Genomic DNA, 5185 nt, shown 5'->3' with positions numbered 1-5185 from the left:
TTTCTTGCGTTATTCAGCTGGCTAGCATTGCCACTAAAATGTTGAATAAAAATAGCAAGAACAGACATCCTTGTCTTGTTACTGACTTCAGGAGGAAGTTTTCATTCTGTCCTATGATATTAGCTCTAGGTTTTTTTTTTTTTTTTTTTTAATATTTTTTTTTTTTTGAGAGAGAGAGAGAGAGAGAGAGAGAGAAACAGCATGAGAGGGGATAGGGTCAGAGGGAGAAGTAGGCTCCCCGCCGAGCCGGGAGCCCGATGCGGGACTCGATCCCGGGACTCCAGGATCATGACCTGAGCCGAAGGCAGTCGCTTAACCAACTGAGCCACCCAGGCGCCCTAGCTCTAGGTTTTTAATATTTGCCCTGTATGAGGTTATGGAAATTCTCTTCCCTTCTTGGTTTGCTGAGAGGTTTTGTTTTGTTTTTAATCATGAACAGGTATTGGGTTCTGTCAATGCCCGCTCCCCCCCCTTTTTTTGCAACTATTGAGATGATCATGGTTTTTTCTTAGTCTGTTAATATAGTAAAATACGTTGATTTTTAAATGTTAAATCAATCTTGCATTACTGGGATAAACTCCACTTGTCCATGGTTTATAGTCTTTTTTATGTGTTGCTGGATTCAATTGGTTAAAATTTTGAAAGAATTTTAATATCTATTTACTGAGAGATACCAGCCTGTAGATTTCTTCTCTTTGTCAAGTTTCGGTATTCGGGTGGTGCTCGCTCTCTATTGGGTATATATATATTTAAGTATATATATAATATATATATTTAGGATAATTATGTCTTCTTGGTGAGTTGACCCCTTTATCAGTATGAAATCTCTCTCTCTCTCTTCTCTAGTAATGGTCCTTGCTCTGAAATATAGGCACTTCAGTATTCCCATAATTCACATTTGCATGATCTATCTTACTCCATCACTTTACCTTTTTTGGTATTTTTTAAAGTGTACAATCCAGTGATATTAAGTATATATATTCACACTGTTGAGCAACTGTCACCACTGTCCATATCCAGAACTTTTTCATCTTCCCAAACTGAAGCTCTGTACTCTTTAAACAATAAATCCCCATCCCCTTCCCCATCCCTGGCAACCACCATTTTACTTTCTGTCTCTATGAATTTGACTGCTCTAGTTCATAATGCATAATGCATTCAAGGTTCATCCATGTTGTAGCATGTGTCAGAATTTCCTTCCGTTTTTATGGCTGAATTCCAACTTATGTATAAACCACATTTTGCTCATCCATTCATCTGCTGATGGATATTTGGGTTGTTTCCACCTTTTGGCTATTGTAAATGATGCTGCTATTAAACATGGGTGTACGAGTATCTATTTGAGTCCTGCTTTCAATTATTTTCAGTACATACCCAAGAGTGGAATGGCTGGGTCATATGGTAATCCTAAATCTAACTTTTCAAGGACCTGCCAAACTGTTTTCCATGGCCACACCATATTACATTTCCACCAGCAATGCATAAGCGTTCCAACTTCTCCACATCCTCTGAACACTTGTTATTTTTTGTTTTGATAGTAGCTATTCTAAAGGGGTGTGAGGTGATATCTCATCATAGTTTTGATTTGCATTTCCCTAATGACTAGTGATGTTGAGCATTTTCCATGTGCTCATTGGCCACTTGTATGTCTTCTTTGGAGGGATGCCTGTTCAATTACTTTATCTATTTTTCAGTTTGGCTGCTTGGTTTTCTGTTGTTGAGTAACATTCTTTTTTTTTTTAAACACCTTTTATCTTGGTTTTGCTGACTGAGAGATGTTTTATTTTGAACATCAGAAGCTGAAAGAAAAAAAATGATGTCATATTCAAAGACATATTTTTTCTTCCATTCAGCACCACAAATTTTAACAATTATTGACATTCCACTGAAGTGACTCAATGTGTAGAAATATGAGAGTTACATTTCTCTCCATCACTCATGTAAGAATCCACATTTAGCAATGTGGCAGAAAACAACTTGTATATAACCTAAAAACAAAATCGGTTTCTTTCTATCCAACTGGAACATTAGCATTCCTCAAATTAATGATATTCATGACTTTGACCACTCTTTCTTATAAATATGTGGCACCAACTCTGATAGTAAATGAACAGTTATCAGATCGAGGTACCGCTCTTCCTGTTTCAAAACCATGAAAGGAAATGGAAAAAAGGAAAACCCCTCAGAGTTTTTGAGCTGGTGATGGGGTCCCTGACCAGCACAGGAAGGAAATGACCATGGAGACACCTGTGCAATGGCTAGAGCCAGGCTTGCCTCTTTTGGATGTCATGCAAACAGCACACACACCCACTCAGGGTGGGTCACACAGAATGCTGGGCACCATCCCACTGGGCCAGCGGAATATGGGAATTAGCAGTTCATCTCTCCCTCAGGCTTAATTTCTAGAAGCCTCATTTTGGTTACAAACTGAAGTACTTAAGGATGGCATATCTGTGGTTTGCTTCTAATTAATCTGGGGTGAGGACAGCGGGGCTGGATGAAACAGGATGGGTGTGAATTGGGATGTTAGGGCTGGGCAGTCAATATGCTATTCTGCCTGTGCATATATTTTGTTATGGTCAGAGAACCTGTATTCTCTGGTTCATGGGCAGTCAATATGCTATTCTGCCTGTGCATATATTTATATTTTTCTATAACAAATTTGTTTTTAAAAAGAAGCTTCATCCCTTTTTTCCTCCTTGGAGGAAATATCTAAATATTCCTAAGTATCCAAATGTTAATAATGCTCTCTCGACAAAAACTAAAGAGTGATCATCTCAGCAGAAATGACTCATCTAGGAGACATGGACATCTGCCTTTACACATGCTTGACTAATCACTAACCACACCCTAACCCCAGTTTACCATTTTCCCAAGGGATAAAGAGGGACTCCACCCGACTGGGGCCTTAGAGCCCCAGGTAGAAGACAGGAAGAACCCAGCTCTGGCCCTCTCTGTAGCCTGGCAGGCAATAGGTGCCAAGCAACCAGCCCAAGGAAGGCAGTGACACAGGCCATCCCCGGGGTACAGAGCTGGGCTCTGCAGTAGCAGGAGGAGGGAGCTTGGCCTCCAGCCCCCTGCACAGGTTCACCCTCTGAGAAGCCCAAGGGGGCAGAGGCTGATGCTCAGGGCCCCCTTTCTCCTGGACTCCAGTAATGTCAGAACTGCCAAGTGCATGAAGTTGCCAAACAGTCCTCTTGATGATAGAAACCCGAGGCCCAGTGAGACTAGGGACTCTTCCAGTGGGGACCTCACTTTCCACATTCCTTCTAGAGCCGTTCACTTCTTCTTCCAGCAGATACTTAGTATGTACTTACTGATCACCAGGCCCTGTGCTAGGGACTGAGAAAGGAGCATCTGAGCAGACCTGGGAGAAGTGAGTGGGGGACAGGGCCCATTCCAGATAGCAGGGACAGTCATTGCAAAGGCCCTGAGGCAGGAACATGCCAGTTTGCTGGGGACCGAGGCAGCCAGTGGGAGTGGAGGAGCAGCAGGTCACATAGGCCAGAGTCACTGTCACTGAGGAGGCCATAGGAGGAGGTGTGCGCAGAGGCAACAAGATCCGTACAGTTATGTCTTTATATGTCTTATCTTGAATACAACTGGAGAGAAAGTCCTTGGACAACAGATCTGTCTGACTTTGCTCATATTTCCTACAGGGCTTCCCAAGCACAGCATCTGACATGCCAGGGAATCAGGGTTCTCAGTATATTCTGAAGCCAATTACCAAAACTAAGATGGCTGGGGACTTCTTTTTTTTTTTTTTTTTTTAAGTTTTTTTCTTTTTAAAGATTTTATTTATTTATTTGAGACAGAGAGAATGAGAGACAGAGAGCATGAGAGGGAGGAGGGTCAGAGGGAGAAGCAGACTCCCTGCCAAACAGGGAGCCCAATGTGGGACTCGATCCTGGGACTCCAGGATCATGACCTGAGCTGAAGGCAGTTGCTTAACCAACTGAGCCACCCAGGTGCCCTGGCTGGGGACTTCTAAGCACACTAAACTGGTTTCTTTGAGGTGTTAAGACGGACGTGCCTGATTTAAATTATGCACCCTAAGATGTGAATGAATGAAAATGAATGTCAAAACCCTCCAGAGAAGCTTAAGAGAGCAAACACAGTCACGATAATCACTGCAACCCTGGTCTCCCTTCTGTGGAACCAACAAGCGCAACACCCCACACTAAGAAGCTTCTAGCAATGGCTCACCCACTCCTGAAATCATACTACACAACCTGCATCTGATCTGAATGAACTGGCCAAGGGCCCAAAGCACCGAGCACTGGGAGCATTCTTGAGAACTGCATCCTGCATTTTCAAACTGAACATCCTTATGACATGTGGATAGTCACTTTTTTCCCCATTGGTCACCTGGAAAACTGAACCACCAGCACAAGCAGGGGTGAAGCTTGTGACAGCAGTGTAGAAGGGTCCCGAGATGCTCATCCGTGATAGCCCAGGTGAAGTCTGACCTGGGAGGCTTCCTGGGCCCGACATCCTCCATCCCATCATCCAAAAGCTGCTGTAGAAGCAGAGACCAGGGCTCTATCCTCGGTATGAGCCCCTGAGCAGGTTGTCTTACCCTGTGTGTACACTGCAGAGGATGCTCAGTAGTGTACCCCAAATTTAAGGGACCAAGAACAGTGTTGTCAAGAAGCTTCAGAGGAGAGCAAGCAGGGCCTGGTGACAACTGACACAGGGTGCTGGGGTGATACAGAAGAAGGGGAATTTCTCAGACTGCTGGTAAGTTGGGTGCATCCTTAGACTCAAACTGCTAAGAATTAATACCCGTATCATATAAAGAACTAAAAACAGGAAAGAAACCCCAAAGAAAAATAGGAAAACGATACAATTTTCTAATGAAAATTGACTGCAGCCAGTGAACATTTTAGAAGATGCTTAAATTTCCAAGTAATAGATGGAATGTAAATTAAAGTATCAATAAAATGAGCTTTTTCACCCAACAGACTAGGAAAAAACTCAGAAAGGTAAAATCCAATGCTGATTAAAGTGCGTGTGTTTGTGTGTTGTGGGGGGATAGGCCTGCTGGGGCAATCAGGCAACATCTGCTAAAACTCTGAAATGTGCATGCTCTTTGACCCAGTGATTCTACCTGGAGGACTCCAGCCTACCCAAATACTCCCAAATGCACACAAATGAATACATGCCCTCAAGGACCTTCACTGCA

The sequence above is a fragment of the Mirounga leonina genome, unplaced genomic scaffold (assembly GCF_011800145.1).
Source record: "Mirounga leonina isolate KUSES-001 unplaced genomic scaffold, KU_Mleo_1.0 Mir_481, whole genome shotgun sequence".
In the NCBI taxonomy this organism is placed as follows: domain Eukaryota; kingdom Metazoa; phylum Chordata; class Mammalia; order Carnivora; family Phocidae; genus Mirounga; species Mirounga leonina.
Note: the sequence above shows the minus strand (reverse complement) of the source record.